Below are 20,314 nucleotides of genomic sequence, written 5' to 3'. Positions count from 1 at the left end.
TTAATTACTATAAATCAGTGTTGCTTGTCCTATATTTGAAAGAGATAATAGAAATGGAGAATATGTCACCGAGTTTAAATTAACAAAAAAAAAATTATGAAAGAAAATATATATTAGGAAATAAGTGAAAAAATGAATATATCTATAATCAAAAACTCCTCATTTTTTCTATGGAATAACATGTCAAAGTTTATCTGCCATATGCTTTCACTGTGTGCTGTTTTTACTCTCAATATTAAAAACAAATCACATATCAGATAAAACTATTGTATTTTTTCTCACTATTACATGATTTTCAATACTTTAAATCATTAGGAGTAAATATAACTCCAATGACCTAGAAATAAGAAAGATGAAATAATATGGATTGCTTCCAATGACCAATTAGCATCATAAGATAGTCAACTTTACTAATAATGTCTAAAAATTAAAATTGGATAAATTTTTGCCTCAAAAATGAATATATGTATCTTGCAAAATAATAAAATTATTTTAAGACTCAGTTTCTCTAAATAGAGATACAAAGAGTTTATACTTGATTACAAGGATTAACTGATAAAATGTATGCAAAGTGTGCAGAAAAGTTCTGGCTCATAGTAAGTATTTGCCAAATATCAGCTGTGACAATGATGTTTATATGACTACAGAGAAATATTAGCTTCCTTTTCTCCACTGCAGAAGGGGCAAGGAATACAAATATGCATATATACACATGCATGTGTGTCTAGTGTTATATATGTATTCACTTCTGCAAAGGTTTGAATATTGAATAATCTTCTCTGTAAGGAAAGAGAAACATGATTTTGTTGTTCTTGCTTGGATTTTAATAGTCTATTAAAGACTCCTGTGAGAGAATATGATGAGTGGGTTTTGAGGCAGAGGGAGTACCTCTGAGGGAAATGTTGAGAATGTGGGAGGGAGTCATTACAGATCACAAGAAAGTAGAGGACAAATACCAAGAGATTGAGCATAGGACATTCCCAGTGAGCATTCCCAAAAGCTGAGATAATTGTCCTAGGAAGTTAGAGGACCCTCTGTCCTGAAACTAAAACTAGGGGAGAGCCAAAGTAAAGGTCATTGAGGAGGTTTTTTTAATTTATTTTTTATTTTTTTATTTTTTTTTTGAAGAAGTTTAGTCATTTTTCCACCTGATCATTAGTCTGTATTGAAGGCATGCAGTTATCACCAAAACAATTTATCTCTTCCTCAACACAGCACAGCAACCTCCCCACCCCACCTGACTGTGCAGGAGAAGTGACATCCTTCATGACTACAGTACCCTTTTTATTACCCAAGGAAAATATCTACTGCTTAAGACTCCTGCAGCCTTAGCAAAGGTGTTTGAAGTCTTGGCTCTCTATTGGCATAGTAGTGCAGGATAGCACTGTGGTATCTGTATATGAGCAATGGATAGTAGTTACTGATGCAGTTATTACAATTCTATAGTATCCCTGTTGCATTAGAATTGTCAGTTTAGTACAGATTATTTTATAACACAAAGGAGGAACTTAATAAAATAGAGCAAAATGATAAAAGACAAGCATTCAAAGATAAATGAAATTTCCTTAGATACCAGTGTTAAAGTGTTTTGTCAGTTCTCAGATGGGCTATATAATGGAATTAATGCAAAACACTATTCCTATTCCCATTCAGGGCAAATAATTTTTCTCTTTGGAGTGTTCATTATCCCATGAACTTTTTGTTTTCCTTTGGAAAAGTTTGTGTTTTAGGAAAAAAAATATATGTATAAAATTAATATATATATATATAAAATGAATTAAGAATAACCATAGTACTTATGGTTATTTATTTATTTATTTATTTATTTATTTATTTATTTATTGTATTTGCCCATGTATTTATTCATGGGCAAAGGAACATGTATGTGAACATTGTTTATCATTACACTTAAGTTAAATAAGTATTAAGTTAGATGGTGTTTATTCTAATGTTTGAGTCAAAATGATGAGTTAAAAATAGGAAATATTAAAGACTTCTTTTGTGAATATTTTTTGAGAGAGAGGCTACATAAAATAACCAGTATGCCAATAGAATAATTCTTATCTGAGTGTTCTACATGTTACATATGTATTATATGTAAATACCTTTATATATTCAATACAGTATTCAGAGGTACCTTTTGTATTTACTTAGTGGTCCTTGGAAGGATGATACTATATTTTTCCATTATTCACTTTATAAAGAACCTCATTTTTTTATTTTAGAAGGGTTAGCTGTTATTGTTAATACACAGAAATATTTTTAAAACATCAGCTCATATATCATTTGTGATATTAGCCTCATTTTTCTAAGACTAGCAAAATGTTGAAGAAATGATTGATTGCAAGTTTTCTTTCATATGATACATCGATAAAAAGCTGAAATAATGTGGTCCAGAATGTGGTTAAATACTAAAGACTATACTATATGTACCATTTCATATTCTTTAAACCAGTATCTAAATAGCCTAATAGGATTACATATATGAATTAGATAATACATTGAATTATTATTAGCTCAAATTCATTCTAAATATTTGAGTACAAAGAAATATAAAAGACAACCTGCCCTTAATTTAAAATCTTTCAGAAGTACAAATTATACATATGATTTAATTTACAAATCACACAAGTAAGTATATAAACTTTATCATTAATAAAATTGAGATCTATTGTTTTGGCAAGACTATTCCATTATAAAGAAACCAGATGGGTCAGAGAAAGAAAGCTTTGAGACTGAGAAAGAAGTAATGAGCAGAAATGAAGATACATTGACTTGTGTCAAAGAAACTGTAGGTGGGAAACTCCCAGTGTCTGAGAAACTAAGGGAAATAATGAGAGAGAGGGATTAGGCCCTTAAACATATCTGGAACTCTAACATGGAGAGGGGAGGAGCACAAGGAGGAGAATCAAAATCATAGTTAAAAGCAAAGAAGTGGACAAAGGCAAACACATGTAACCACCCCCATTGCAGGCTTCCAGCCTATTATAGTAAGAAAGGAAAAAAAACATAACCTTAAACAAAACTAAAAATGCTTATCACTAGTTGGTAATGGCATATTAATTGTACTGTTTTAACAACATTTTATATTGTTCGCCCTGATAATTACAGAAATATGCATCCTTAAAGAATTATTGAAAAACAAAAATACTGTAGAGGTGCAAAAATTAGCGTGTGAAAGAATCTTATAAAACCAGAGAAATTCAACAGTACAGAAAGTCAAGAAATAGGAAAAATAAAAAGCTCAATGATTTGTGAAAAATAGAAAACAGAATGATGTGTCATAGATGAAAGTGGAGAAAGTAGTTTCAGTTCAGTAGTACAAGCGGACAGGAAGAGGCAAGTGGACAAGAAATAGATGGGAAGATATAAAGATATGTGGAAAAAAATTGGTAGTAAAATAGGGAAATATCAGAATGTTAAATAGAATATAATATGCCAAATACTAAATTTGCAGGGTTTTTTTTTGCAGTGTTGATAAAAGAACAATCTTGTTCTAATTTTCCTTGTTACCGTACTAATATTTTTTTAATATCTTATATATTTTTCTGTTTAAAAAAGATTTATTTATTTGACAGAGAGAGTGCATATGAGCAGGAGGAGAGGCAGAGGGAAAGGGAGAAAGAGAGAGAGAGAGAGAATTTCCAGCAGATTCTCTGAGGAGAGAGGCAGGGCTTGGTTAAGATCTCTGAGACAGAGACCCTGACCCAAGCTGAAATCAAGAGCTGGTCGCTTAACTGATTGAGCCACTCAGGAACCCCTGTCAGCCTCATACATATCATATATATATATATATATATATATATATATATATGATATGTATGATGATAAAATATATATATTTTTTAATTAAAGATTTTATTTATCCATTCATGAGAGACACAGAGAGAGAGAGGCAGGGACACAGGCAGAGGGAGAAGCAGGCTCCACACAGAGAGCCCGATGTGGGACTCGATTCTGGGACTCCAGGATCACGCCCTGGGCCAAAGGCAGGAGCTAAACTGCTGAGCCGCCCAGGGATCCCATCATCTTATATTTTTCATCATCCCTCCTATTCATATAAAGCTTGTGCACAAAAACCATATATCAAGATTAAAGATGTTTTTCCTGAAAACGATTATATACTCAGAACTTCAGGATTTTAGTGATCTAAGAAAATCTCAATTAACTTCCTTAGAAATCAGATTTTACAGAAGTGTATTTTATTGCTTTATAATATAATGCATTTTTGCATTAAATTCATTCCAAGTTTTCTATATTTGCTTACCAAATTAGAAACTATTTAAATATAAAATATGGTTTGCTACAATTAGTAATGATACCTGAACTCAGTCTGGGATGTATTTTTTATTTCTTTTTTTTTTTTTTAAGATTTTATTTATTCATGAGAGACACACACAGAGAGAGAGAGAGGCAGAGACACAGGCAGAGGGAGAAGCAGGCTCCTCTCAGGGACCCCGATGTGGGACTCGATCCTAGGACTCCAGGATCATGCCCTGGGCCAAAGGCAGGCACTAAACCGCTGAGCCATCTAGGGAACCCTGGGATATATTTTTTCATCCCAGGATGAAAATAGATTTATTCATAAATTTATTCACAGTCTATAACAATCTGGTATTTTACAGAGTTCTGAATACAGAAATAATTTTTAGTTAAATACTGAATGTAGCATAGCAATATTTAGCCAAAATTATAAATTGGAAGAGTTGGTTAAGATATTCTAAATTTGATTTTTTTTTAATTAACTTTTATTGGTGTTCAATTTACCAACATACAGAAAAACACCCAGTGCTCATCCCGTCAAGTTGTCTTAAAATTAGTATATATACATTTTTCTGTAATAACCAGTACAAATTATAGTGTTGCTCTCTTGTATTCAAAAACTAGAGTGTGAGATTATTTGTTAGATTATCTCTGTATACATAACACTGTAATTCTTATTTGCATTTTTATACAAACAATATAAAAACAGTTTTCATTTTAAAATATGTCCAAAAATTATTTGATAGTCTTCCCTTCAAAAGTGGACATTAGGGGCACCTGGTGGCTCAGTTGTTTATGTATCTGCCTTTGGCTCAGATCATGATCCTGGGGGCCTGGGATGGAGCCTTGAGCTGGGCTCCTGTTCAGTGCGGAGTCTGCTTCTCTCTCTTCTTCTGACCTCCTCCTGCCCCTGCTCATGTTGGTGAGATCTCTCTCTCTCTCTCTCTCTCAAAGAAATGAATAAAATCTTTAAAAAAATGTAGAGCTTAATATTTCCCTCCTTGAGTGTTCTGTCCAATTGCTGATTGTCCTGAATAGTCCAGGGTATGATAGGCAACAGAGAAAAGGAGAAAGATAAAATGGCATTTGGCACATATGCAGGATTTCAGCTCCACTTGGCTTAGGTGAACAGCTGACTGTTAGGGCATATGCCCCCAATGTTCCCCACTCTACCCTCAATACTAAGAGCCTCACAACTAAGGCCCTTGCTTTGATCACAGCACAGACATGCAAAAACAGAAGTGGAAAGGTTATCAAGTAAGAAATGGCTCTCTTCTTCTTGTGGATGCAGTGGTATCTTAGCACTGGACTAAAGCCCTCCTTCATCCTGTTAGACTGGATCCCTTGTGCAGTATGCACCCTGAACTACCATATCTGTAGGAAAAATCAAAGGGAAAATTAGTGAGGGGAGTATGAGAGGGAGGAGAAGAAGGAAAGGAGGTGGAAGCCTGTCCTTTACTACTTTTTCGTATTCTGAATTCGTTATAATTAGAAACTATTGCTTCCCTTCGAAATCCTAAATCCAAGTGTGGTTTCTTGCCTTTCTTGAGAGTATATTTTGTTTTAAAAGTCATTTTTAAATAAAATTATTAAAAGGAAATAAAATTTTCTTGGTAGACAAGTATGGAAAGCAATAGGGGTTTTTTTAGAGGTAACTAATACAAATCTTTTGATTAACTCCTTCCCAGACCTTTTTAAATTCTATTAAAAAAAGGCCTTAATTTTTTTTTGTTACAAGCTCTGTACAAATTCATATCCTATTTAAAATGTATTCATAGTATATCCTTCCTTCCTTTCTTCCTCCCTTCCTTCCTTCTTTCCTTCCTTCTTTCCTACATTATTGGTAAAAATAATTTTAATGCTTCTCCTATCACTTATTCTGCATTTCAATGACTCAGTTCCTCTCATAGTGGCTTATTAGAAAGAAATTTGCACAGGGGTGCACATGAGTTTGAATCCTAGCTTTATCACTACTCGGGTATGTCATTTTGACAAATGATCCAAGCTTTAGTATTTTTTTAATCTAAAGTACCCCCTTGCCCGAAATTTAGTTCCCCACTATTCTTAATTCCTAAGCCCCCCAAACTGGAATCTTTTGAGCTGACAAATGAGAATAAGATTATACTACTATTGGAATAATAGCAGTGCTAGATATGCATGACAAGTGTTTTCATCTCCAAGGAACAATGTATTTAATCCCATGATAGTTAGGTCTTAAAGATATTAGTTAGCACCTCTACATTTCCATATAATTAATATTAATATAATATAGCAATATATAATATATCAACCATTACATTATTATTGATATATTAATCAAATAATTCTATACAATATATTAATACATTAATTTATTATACATTGGTTTATTCTATTAATATAAGTAGCGTTACACTTTCGAATCCTATAATAGGTAATATTCTCTGAGTGTTATGTGCCAGGTACAATACTGAACAGTGCCCTTGTATTATCTCACTGACAATATGATAAATTAGGAGCTCACATGATGCCCATTAGGATGATGAGGAAATTGAGCTTTAGAAAAAAAAAAAAACAGATGTTTTATACAAGGCCCCTCACACTTTTAGTAAATGTTGGAGTTATGACTTTAACTGATACTAATTTAAACCTAAAGTCCATGTCATTAACCATAATGCATCATGACCTAGTAAGCTTCTCTAAGGCCACCAGAACAGTCCTGGGCTTTCTTGGGCCAGGTTTTGATACAGTTCTCTCTCCAATATCTACAGTATCCCCTTCTAGAACTTGTTACTATAGACTGGGTCTCCTCACTTTCTCCTTCAGTTATCTCAATCTCTTCTTCTTATATTCTCTCTCTCTCTTCTTTTCAAGATTTTATTTATTCATTTGAGAGAGAGATAGCAACAGAGAGCACAAATGGGGAGGAGAGGGAGAAGCAGGCTCTCCTCTGAGCATGGAGCCCAATGAAGGGCTCCGTCCCAGGACCCTGGGATCATGATCTGAGCTGAAGGCAGACACTTATTCTCATTTGACTGAGCCACCCAGGCACCTCTCTTCTTCTTATATTCTTATCTTTATTTCTTTCTCTGCACTTCATTCTGAGTAATTTCATCAAATTAATTATCTAATTTACTATTTTTCTCTTTGTTTTTCTCTATGTTTTAATCCATATTTCTAAAGTTCCAATTGTTATTATCAGCATTTCTAGACCTTCTGTAAACTAAAAATCGTCAGCACATTTCTCTACATAGCAATAACAAATTAGAAAATATAGCAGAATATATGCTACCATTCACAATAAAGAAAATCCTACAAAATATATAGTTGTTGAATGCAGAATATTTGCAGATTTTATGTAGCAAATTGTGAAACTCAATGAAGGGATACTAAAGAAGACCTGAAGAAATAGAGAGATATATTCTATTAATGAAATTATTTAGCATTGTTAATATCTCAATTGCTATGTTTTTATGTGTGTGACATACACAGAATAATTGAACAAACAAAAAAATGGTATCACAGCAGTATGAGAAAACACAGGAACAAGGGGACTTGCTGGCTGTTTATAACACAAATTATTTAAGAAAATAATAATGAAATTTAGCTGAATAATGGTAAGGAGTATAATTGACAAGTTTAGGTAAAACAGGGAATCCCTGGGTGGTGCAGCGGTTTAGCGCCTGCCTTTGGCCCAGGGCGCGATCCTGGAGACCCGAGATCGAATCCCACATCGGGCTCCCGGTGCATGGAGCCTACTTCTCCCTCTGCCTGTGTCTCTGCCTCTCTCTCTCTCTCTCTCTGTGTGACTATCATAAATAAATAAAATTTAAAAAAAACAATAACAACAACAAAACTCACACCCCAGTATGTTCCTTATCTAGACAAACACAATAAACTCTCATTCTCTGTGGCATTTGACTCATAGATCTCACTCATTCATTCATTCATTCACTCATAGTTTGCCAGACAGCCTGGGTTTTAAGGAGTAGTCATATCATGGAGAATAAATATTCCAATCTAGCACACTGGTGTGTGCACAGAGTCATTTATTTCAGTGTAGGAAGTGTCTAACAGGACCTGTGTCATTGTAGAGGAAGGAGCTATGAACATATTTTTGACATCTGCCTGATTCCTCCTATCCAACAACCAAGAGGCCCTCCCTACAAAGAATATCAACTGTTCGATGAGCTCCCTTTAACTATTCTTTCTTCCCCACTTATCTTCAGGCTGAATCTCACAAGACTTGGCTAGTATTCTACAACAATTATAGAGAACTGTTCATCCTTCTGTTTTCATTCACTGGCTGATAACTCAGCTATATAAAAAATTTCCTTTGTACTAAAATTTAATGAATAGTCCCTAAGTGTAAGAACACTTCTTCCTTCCTCACAAAATCTGAATTATCTTCCCACATTTTATCAGTCTGTCTTCTCAATAGTAGCTGTGTAAAGATATATTGGCTGGCGATGCCATAGACTTTTTTTCTACTTGTACATTTCATGATACATTTGGTTATTAAGGTGACTTTTGAAGTTCATGGTTTCATCTTACCATTGGTAATGAAACCTGGATATTCTATTTGAAGAATGGCCCAAAAATATGAGAGTAAGGACACAATGCTGGAAAACAAAATAAAATAATGAAAACCAATCAACAAAACAAAGAAAAAGCATAGGTATCATCTAAGGTAAATACACTGGGGAAAAATATCTAATTGTGTGTGGGGGGGAGGGGTGTTGGTATGGGTGTAATTCCAAATTTAATAATTTACTTGCTATAATAATATTTGAATTACACTATCTTTGATAAAATTTTTCTGGTCTTTATGACATTGTAAACAATCAATTTACCCTTAAAGAAACTTTCAATCAAAACTGACACTTAATATGGACATTTGATAATCCTATAAGAAGTGGTGGCTTTGGCCTCCACACTCTATGGCTAATTCAGGGAACAATCTGTGAAGTCATATAAGTAATATATGTTTATTATAAGATTATATATTTGTTATTTCATCCTAAAAACACTACAAACACATCCATGATCTATTACTTTTAAAAGGATGAAGTTAGGAATATGCAGATCAACAATTCAATGAAAGGTTCTTGAATTCAAATTTGAGGCTTGTATTCTTAATACAATATATCCAGTCACTGTAAATCTATTTATTAGTTCAGGAAATAATGAGGGACTGGTTTGTGTCAGAAACTGTTCTAGGTGCACTGTTGACTATAATTGACAAAAAGCATTGCCCTAGTGGAAGCTGCATTATGGAAAGTGGAACAGGCAATGAACACTCAATGCATGAGTAAATTATATAATATGTTGGATGGTGAAAATGCTAGGGAAAACAAACAGTGGAGGGTAATAGGGGTTTGAAGTCCTTGGGGTAAGCATGAAGATTTCAGGGAGTAAATAATTATAGGATCTTGGGTCATCATAAATATGTGGGCTCTATATTTCATACTACTGCATATATAAAAGTGATTTTAATTGATTGAGGTTTGGAGGATTAGTGCGTATGCATATGTAGATCTTCTTCTGAGAAGATGATCTATTATTTTCATCACACTCTTAGAGATCATGTTCCTAAACAAAAAATTCTGACATTCTGAGTATTATGTGTTTTCACAAAACTAGATAACATAGATATCTATAAATAATTAGATATCTAGATAACTGGAACACTTTTTTCCTATTATCTTTGCTTTTATTAAAAATAGTTGTGACAGATAGACTTTTTGGAAAAGACTGTTGTTATTACACAAGTTGATATTAACTTTTATTCTGAAAACTGAAAATAATAAAGTTAATGATACAAATAATTCTGGTTTGTTCTTTAATTGCAGTCCTTTTCAATTTAGAGAGAAAATGAATTTATAAATATTGAATGTGATCATAATTATTGATCCCACCAATATATTGAATTTTTAAATTTACACTACTTTTCTTTAAAAACAGCAACATCTAGAAAATGTTAAATACACTGTGAAACAATAATCTTCAATTCATTCTAAACAATTGTAATTTTATTCTATAAAAGATAGTATTGCACTGGTACTTTACATCTAAAGTGAAGATTATAATTCCTCTTTCAAAAGACCGTTATAGGAATTAAAAAAAATTAAACAAAACAAAACAAAAGACTTGTAGGAATTATATGATGTAATGTATAAATAAATTCAACCTACATAATATTCCTTCTTTTTCTTTATAGGTAATGTGTAACTGTGATTTTTTTCATTATTACAAAAAAACATACACACAAGGAATTTTTGTTATGTTTCTTTAATTCATAAAGATATGATAGGAACAACCTTGAAAATCAAATTACATTTATCAAGTTCAATTAAGGTTCAAGCTAAGGAAGGGTATATTCAGATTTTGTGAAGGGAATGTTTGCTCTTTATAATTTAAATGATTTGTATATAAGAGAGATCAGTGAAACTATATCAATGTATTTGTATGTCTTTCTTAGAATGAATGCTGTTAAACCAGGATGTTCTAACATTTAGTCAAAGAAATCTTTCTAATTCTAAAAAAACTATGACAATTCATTATGTTCCATAAAGTGTTCTCAAACTGGTAATTTTGCACTGGTCCTTCCCATAATTACCATTACTATACTCATTTCCTCAAATCATATCTCCTTTTACACGGTTTATTATATTTAGAAATTTAAATCATGTCTGTACATATGAATGGCAAATTTTCAAGAGCATATGTTTGAAAAAGTCAAATATCCATTTCCATGCCAAAAACATTGACATTCCTGGTCTTTAATCACTTTTATTCAGCTCTCCAGTGTACTACCAAATGAACGTAGGCTAAGAGAGGATTTGGTGACAGAGAAATACTCATCATTCACAGAAAAATGCAGATTCCAGAAGAAACAGGAAGAACAAAAATGTAAGTCTATATCAAAAGGCAGATTTTACTACTTTCTTATAAACTTCACAATCTTGTTTTAACAAGATGTTGTCCCCGATGTGTAGGTAAAAATCTAATGGGCCAGAGTTTATTTTCAACTGTGAAATATACACTTGTAAACTCAGATTTTTAAAAACCTCTGAATAGAACTTTTGCAACATTATATTATCATTTGGCAAAATATTTCCTTTCCTTTTGCCCAGTATTTTCACATAATTTGTACACTGGAACCTTACCATAACAACATCCTCAGTCTGTGGAAATTCCACAGTAGAGGATGTGCTATACTACAGTACTTGCCACATTGAAATAAAGTTTAGAAAAATATTGTTGAGTGGTTATTATGTATTAAGTACTATGCCATGATTGTATAAAATATTTAATATATGAGATATTTAAAAATTTGTCTGAGATCTATCTGGTTCCTGACCTGTATTATCGATGCCACTGGAAGCTGTGAACTCTTTACAATGGAAAATATTAGGAAACAAGGCTAGCAAAGATCTGCAGCATCTACTCCTCCCTATATTGTCACTACCTTTTTAATACATTTTGGTATATTTGTGTGTGTGTGTGTGTGTGTGTGTGTGTGTGTGTGTTATGGAAAATCTGATTCCACACAAGCAATATTTACTACACCATATGATTTGCTAATGACCTAGAGGCAATAAGGAAACACTGCAAATGTATAATTAGGAAAATAATGTGATGAAATTTGTGTTTTGATCATAAATACAGAGAATGTACTGGAAGGAGTTGAAACTGGTGTCAGGAAGAACAGTTAGAAGTATAGGCAATGATATAAGGGCAGGACTATATGTGAAAATCCTTTGTAAACTTCAAAGTCCTTACAAATATTATTATTGGTGAGATTAATTCTTCTGGTAATTAACCCTCCCTGGACTAAGAGCAAGAATGAGCTACATTAGACAGATTTCCTGCCATAATGGGGCTTGTCATAATGAGACTCCTTTATGTTATAAGTAAAGGCCAAAGTGCAAAACTAAGCTGATGCCTGTTTTGCACTACAATGCCTAGCTGTCTATTTAAATAGCTCTTCTGCTAAAAAGGAATCTCTTGTTATATTAATGACTCTTGGTACTACAGAAAACCATCGAAAACTGTTCCACTAGACTGTCTTAAGAGCTGTCTTCCCATGATGATCCAGAATGAATTTTCCTAGATGTAACCTAATTTAAATGGCATATAAATCCCCAATTTGCCATTTGCTATGTAGATAACCATAAGCACTCTAATAAGAAAATGTAGGTGTCATTACACTTGGTCAAATTTACTATTAAATGACTAGCTAATAGACTTGGAAAATTTTACATCCTTTATCAATGGAGGTGTCATTAAAAACAGACCCTGGAGCTATGTCCTGAATTTCATTCTAAAATCAAAGCACATTATCGTTATCTGGTCCTGTCTCATTATAATTAGTTTGGTCTCAATACAACAGCAATTTCTTTAAAGCTTATTGTATGATAGAATGAAATCTGGGAATTTTTTTTAAACTACAAATAGCTTTCAATTATTTCCTCCCTCTATCCCTGCCTGCTTCTATATTCTCTATTACTAAATTGGTACATCATGTGGCTAGGATGAAGTTCCTCCACTATTTGGGAGGCTATGCTCCTGATAATATCTGGCAATTTTAGAAAAAAAGCTATGAACTTAATATGTTAAGCTAAAGAGTTTCTGATCAGGGTGGCTCAGTAGGTTTAGCATCCAACTCTTGGTTTCAGCCTAGATTATAATCTCAGAGTCTTGAGATTAGCCCCAAATCAGGCTCTGCACTCAGCTCTGAGTCTGCTTAAGATTCGCTCTTTCCCTCTCTACCCCTCCCCCACTCGTGCACACACACTCTCTCTCTCTCAAATGAGTAAATAAAATCTTTAAAAGTAGTTTCTGATCATAAAACTTTTAGTAAATGAGTCCTAAAACTACTGAATTTTAGCCTGCAGAAAGGGGCTTGTGTTATGTATTTATAATATCTATTCTGTGGGGGTAACACATATCCCCAAAAAGAAAGTGCTCTGACATCAGAAAAATTACTGAAATCCTTATTAAAACAGTAGATTGAGGTAACAAAGAAATTTCTTAAAGCCCCAGGCAATAACTGATAGTCAAGCACACACAGAGTATGTTGAAGTATTCTCTAAGCACATAGATTATGTCATGGCATCCTCTGCAGGCTATATTTCTGAATGCTGTTCTTCAATGTCTAAGGCACACAGAACTATCTGGAAAGCTCATTTTGGTGGGGAGATCTGATTCCTTGACACTGCTATAAAGGATGTGTTTCTGCCATATTATAGGGCAGCATACAGCAGCACTAGTGATGTTGTTGATAAGCATGGTTGCCTTTCATAGGGCAGCATAATTCAGAGGAATTTACCCTCAGAGGAAAACTCCCCAATGCAAAGCAGATGAGTGATAACACCCTTTATACAGACTGAATGTAATGGTTTATTCACTTATGCATATTAAATACCTTTGAAATTAAAGGGAATCAGAATAGGCTGCCACAAAGTATGTCACTTTGTACTGTGGACTGTTTTGAGATGAAGGGAATCAAGATCCAACTGTTTCAAAAAAACTTTCCTCTCCCCCTTATTTGTCTCTGAGAATTCAGAGGATGTTTGGTCCTGGAAGAGAGGTACCACCAGAAATATCTACAAAGAGTACAAGCTAGGTGTGCCAAACTAAGAGGAACTCAGCAAGATATGTTTGTTTACTTTCCTCTGTGTCCCACTGTCTCTGCAGGTCATGACAAACATTTGTTTTCCAATTATTTGCTCTTACCATCTTTTCGTTAATTGTCTTCCTTCCTTTTGAAGCCCCAGATCCCTACCCCTAACTCCTTAACTCAGAATGGCATATAAGCCTCAATTGCCTGTCTTGAAGCTTTTCATGTCTTTGTGGAGCTCTCATAAGTACAAAATTAAATGTTAAACAATTTAATTAGTAGACCAGCCAAAATAATCCAGTAAATTAAGAAAAAAAAAATCTTTCCTACAAAAGCAAACAGAAGAGTAGCAATATGGGGCACCTGGGTGGTGCAGTTGGTTAAGAATCCAACTCTTGGTTTTGGCTCAGGTCATGATCTCAGGGTCATGGTCTCCAGGTCATGAGATTGAGCCTCTTGTCAGGCTCTCTCTCCCTTTCCCTCTTCCCCTCTTTTCCACTTTCTCTCTTTCTCTCGCTCTCTCCCTCTTTCAAACAAATAAATACTTTTTTAAAAAGAAGAATTAGCAATATGATTTTAGATTTAAAGCATAAATTAAATCACAAGTAATCCAATCGTATTTGAATCTGGCCTCCATCTTATCAGTTCAGGTGAAAGAATGAGCAATAGAGGTCATATCATCCCCGGGCATAGCTGAACTGGCCAAGAAACCTGTAAGAATGCAACCCCACTAGCTTACAAATAGATACGATCACCAGATGTACTTAGTGAAAATTTTAACATAAGGAATAAAGATGTTTTTCAGATTCCAAATCTCTTGAGATAGAGAAGACCACTGTGGGACTTAATGAAAGGCACCAGAGCATCTGCTAGCATGACATCACGGGCCTCCAATTAACAGCGTCCACCTTCTCAGGAGTCCACTGCTATAAATTTTGACCTTAAAAATCCTCACTTGCAAACCATGAGGGAGACAGGACTTTTGAGCAGTAGGTCCTGTTCTCATGGGTGAAACCACACCATTAACAGCTTATCTTTCAAAAGCTCAGTGTCAGTTTTTATTGGCTTGCTGTGCCTTGAGGGACAAACTCTTGGTTCAGTTACAATTTGATTAAATACAGGTAAATAAACCCTGCCAGGCTTGAAGCAAATGAGGGAGTTCTTGGGGTTTGTAGTGATCAGCTGCATCCTGCAGATTCCTCATTTGAATCAAAAGGCAGGTTGGCAAAATGAATAGACTTTCCATTTTGAAGACTTGGACTAAGTATGGTTTAGAATCATATTTGACTGCCTACCAGGCAAATATCTCACCATAATGACACTCAAAGAGGTTAAGTTTACTACTTCCTGAATCAAACTGATCAGATTGAAATCCCAGCTCTGCCACTTACTCTATTTCCATATCTGAAAACAGATGTAACAATAGTAGCTACTTCACAGAATGACAGAGGATAAATTAATCAAGTCATGTGAGATACACAATATTTTTCTTGGCATATTGCTTACCAACAATTAGTTACTACTATTGTTATATTAAAATAATAATTTATATGAATTTTCAAAAATTGGTAACACATGCAATTTTATAGCATCTGGAGAATGGAATCTGAGCTTAGTAATACTTCTTCTTCATTAAACCTTTACCTAAATATAGTACTAATGTTTTTGAATTAAAGTTGTCCAGTCATGGGAATTATCCTTTCTTAAAGCTTGGTGGATTCTCAAGACAAACGTCTAAGTACGTCCTTTCCCCATAAAACAAACCGTGGTCTTTTGCAAGGGACATTCTTGTCAGAAGACTAATAATGGGGATGCCACTTGAACCATATGGGTATTACACGAATAGAATGTAGATATGCAGAAAAACAAATGTAATCATTGAGGGTGTTGAGCTGAGCAAACACTGCTTCACAGTGTTAATGACATGAAATTTTCCTCTACTTTCTGTGTTGTTGCCTTTGTATCTACTCAGAATTTCACCCCTGTCCTCTGGTGACAGCTGTAGCACATGAGCTCATAACACTGGATTTACTCTATGATTTCCTGCCAAGCACTTTATTAAGAGTTTTAGATTTATTAGATTCAATACAGTTTGCTTATGCATTGGAAGATTATTCTATACTTTATTTTGCAAAAATTACCCTCTTCTATGGCTTGATGCCTTGAGTTTATAGCCACTAAGACTTGGTTTATTGTTTGTTCTTGATTTGGAAACAAATAGGTTCCCTTTGTTCTGATCCTTTATTTTCCCTGTCTACTTTTGAGATGCTAGAGCATTGTGATTGTACATAGCATTCAAAACTCAAGATTTATTATACATTGCATTTTCTTTAAAAAATTAGATTATAGATTTAAGAGTAAACAATGCTTAAGAAGCAAGAGACTGGATGTATGATTTGTACACATACACTTAATTTCCCTATATTCTTGTCATGATTATCCATGGCATTTATGAACCTATGTTGATTTATTATCAAATGAAAGATTAAAAAGCCTAACATTTTTAAAGCAAGATGCACTTAAAATAATAAACTTTAAGGAGAATCATCTGATTGAAGATCAATAAATATGACAACAATTCAGGGTGAGGGTGTTTCTATACACTTATAAGGAAATCGTAAGTCTTTCTTTAAAGTTTTTCCCTATGCTATATTTAAAAAACAAAAATCAGAAACAGAAACAAAAAAGTATATCTCCAGAAGGTTATAACAAGTAACAATGTACAAGTTTCATAAATTTGAACTCTTCTAATTTGGAAACCAAATCCAGTTGGCTAGCCTGTTGTGTTTGGTTAATTGGTGTTTTATGTAATTGGGAAACTTTACATTTAAAAGTAGCTTTCTAATTTATTTAAAAAATCAGAAAATTTAGGCTAATACTCTTGATTGGCAAAATTAGCTGAAGCTGAATACTGGCTGTCCCTTGTACTCAAGGCCCATGTCCTCCAAAGACCTTGTTCCCCTTGTTCCCAACCTTCTCCATTCATTCATGTTGGTGGGCTAGTCTTTGTATACATTTGTAGTTGGGACCACTGACATAGAGATGTCAAGGGAAGATGTGCTAAAATATGACAATCACATTGTATAGCCTGGTAAAGGTAGGTTAGGAACCCATCAACAGGCTTTATAATGTAGCTTATTTCAATATAATAATAGTCATGGTGCAAATGAGAATAATTACCTACTTAGTACTTGGACAACTATAACATTATGCAGCCATTAACCGTGATATTTTCAAAAATATCAGACGCAAATGTAAAAGTGATTTGGTTAAATGACAAAATCACAGATCATATAGTCATGGGTAAATTAGTATTGAGTTATGTTACAAAGAGAATTCAAACTAGATGTGCACGATCAAGGCACTACTCTAAATGGATAGATAATCACTCAGAATTACAGAGCTAAATTGGGCCAGGCAAACCAATTCCAGGACCAAAGATTCATATTTACATATTAATCGCAACTAATTACATTTTCATTGATTTTTTTTCAGAACAAATTAGAGAGACCAGTATGCTTCTTTGGAATAGAGAAGAAAAAATTTTAAAAAAATTATATGTGTATTGTCTAAAGTTAAAGTCCTGAGGGAGCGGTTGAATACTCGAAAAGGACTAAGGATTAGTTAGCACAAGTACTAACTAGTATTAAAGTACTAGTTAAGCAACATTTTAAGTAGTATAATAGTTTTTCTGATAGTTTTTTTTTGCATTTTTAAATATTTGCATTTTTGTTACAGTAAAAGTAACTCATTATTCATGTAGGTGATTAGAAAAGGGGGAATGAAAGAAATAAAATATAACTCACCTATAATCTTACTATCAATATTTTACTATGAAAAGTTTCAATCTTTTTGTTTCTTGTCTTTTTGCTTCTAAACCATAAGATGTATATAGATCAGGAGCCTCTATTCTGCTCACTAATATATCCAAATACCCACACAGTGCTTACTAAAACAAAAAAAAAGGTAGGCACTTGGTGGATATTGACCGAATATGTGTGTTTAAAATTAGAGTTCTATTGCTTTTTAAATTTATTTTTATTTTTTTAAAAGGTTTTATTTATTTATTCATGAGAGACACAGAGAGAGGCAGAGACAGAGGCAGAGGGAGAAGCAGGCTCCATGCAGGGAGCCCGACGTCGGACTCGATCCCGGGTCTCCAGGATCACGCCCTGGGCTGAAGGCGGCGCTAAACCGCTGAGCCACCCGAGCTGCCCTGTCTTTTTATTTTGTGTCTTTTCATTTGAGTTCATATTGTGAGCATTTTCCTGTATTTAAGTGTTCTAACAAAGTACTTTTTTAAATGGCTAGATGTGCCATAATTTCTATTGTTGAATATTTAGGTTGTTTCCAAATTATCACTAACACCAAAATGCTTCTGCAAGCACTTTTACACATAAAACTGGTTAGTATAAATATCTAGTATACCGGACTTTATATTGACCATTATAATTTTTGAAAATTTTATAGGAAAAATAAATGGTTTCTAATTGTTTTGATTTGTAGTTACTTGACAACTGTTAACACTATATATTTTTGTGTATGTCAATAAAATACCTTTAAATGGAAATATTATTGTTTACATATAGTAACAAAATCCAATGTATAAAATATTTGATCTCATCTAATCAGCATATATAGAAACATAAACACATATAGACTTTGCTATATAGTTACATTATTCATTGTACCTTAGGTAATCAACATTTCAAAATACATGCACATATGCACATACATGTGTATTAACTGTACATTCACTGACACATTCATATGTTTCTTATGTGATAACATGTGCATATTTATTGACTGATGTAGAATTTTTAAAAAATTAAATATTTTATTAATTTATTCATGGTAGAGAGAGAGGGGTGGGGAGCAGAGACACAGGCAGAGAGACAAGTAGAATCCATGTAGGGAGCCTGACGTGGGACTGGATCCTGGGTCTCCAGTATCAGGTTCTGAGCTGAAGGCAGTGCTAAACCACTGAGCCACCCGGGCTGCCCCCAGAATTTTTTAAGAATAAAAATACTAACATTGGTATAATCATTTAAAGTATAGAATATTAAGTTCTAGTTTATCTTACACATCAAAATATATTCATGTTCCATTCAAATATAAAAATATTCCCATTCTTTCTTTCTCATGCATACACACACACACACACACACACACATATTTGGAGCCGGCGGAACAGTATCTGCCTTAGTAATTCCAAATATGTAAAACTTGCCAAACATCCAATTGCTTCACAAAACCTAAATATATTGTTTCTGAGAGCAAAATTGAAAAAAAGAACTAAGACATTTATTGCAATATACTTTAAACTTTTGGTTTGGGGGGCGTAATTTATGCCATTTTGGTGAATTTTATATATATAATATTATTAAAATGGGAATAAATATATAACAGTATGTGATAAAACTGAATATATGTTTATTTAAGGTCCTTTTTTTCCTTTTTCTTTTTTTCAACTTGAAGAAAGGTGTTTAATTATACCTTCCTGCAGGAGGGGGAAAATCAGTTTTTAAGATTCTGAAATAAAGTTGGAAAAGCAGACTTGATTGAGTGCTCAGACGAAAATAGCACATCCTATAAGTATCCTTACTGTTCAAAGGAGCCCTCTGCCCTGCCACCCCAGGACACAAATCTGGTTACTGCTGGCCATCTTTCAAATTGAGAGTCATGTAACCAGTGGCAGATGTGTCTGTCTGCCACTGCGATGGGATCCATCTGCAGTTTGCACCTGTTGTTTTGCTGAGGCCAGAGTGGAGGTATGAATATAAAAATTCAAAGGGCAAGTTAACGGCAAAATCAAGGAAGTGGTTTTTCCTGTCATGATCTGTTTCTGTTCTTCTTTCTTTTCTTCCACCTCAAAGTTCAAGATGCTGATGGGATAATAACCCATGGTCAACATCAGCCAATTATCCTAAGTTGTAATTATCATAATTTTTCACTACAACATCTTTAAAAAAATAGGAAGATGATAAAAACAAATTTGAAAGCCAAAAAAAAAAAAAAGAAGATAATATGTTCTTCAAAGGCAGCCTCTGTTTGGACAATTTTGGTTCATGCTGATAGAGGAAACACCTTGCTGTCAACATAAACACTGCTACTGTGTGATTACATATTCACCATTTCTTTTCTTTCTTTCTTTTTTTTTTTTTTACAAAATATATTTGGTTTATACATACTTTCAAAGAACACCACTGAAGGATATTTTTTTGTGGGTTTTTCAAATCAGAGCTTCTTGGAGAGCAGTACTTTTGAAGTCTTAGAGTGCATATGAAACCATGCATTGTATTGTTTAAGTGCAGATTCTGATTCAGAAGGTTTGGGTTAGAGCCTTAGATGAGCCTTTCTAACAGGTTCTCAGATGGTGCTGATGCTGCTAGTTAATGCACTACACTCTGAATAGCAAAGCTACAGATTTTATGTGTATGATTTCTT

At 33.7% G+C, this 20,314-nt stretch overlaps 1 long non-coding RNA gene across 1 annotated transcript in view; it reads right to left on the bottom strand.

The window, feature by feature from the left end:
• The window catches only part of LOC121494299, a 923,457-nt gene that overhangs the window by 203,571 nt on the left and 699,572 nt on the right, over positions 1-20,314 (bottom strand). The window lies entirely within an intron of this gene.

Source organism: Vulpes lagopus, chromosome 7, assembly GCF_018345385.1.
Source record: "Vulpes lagopus strain Blue_001 chromosome 7, ASM1834538v1, whole genome shotgun sequence".
Lineage (NCBI taxonomy): Eukaryota > Metazoa > Chordata > Mammalia > Carnivora > Canidae > Vulpes > Vulpes lagopus.
Note: the sequence above shows the minus strand (reverse complement) of the source record. Positions and strands in the feature narration are given on the sequence as shown.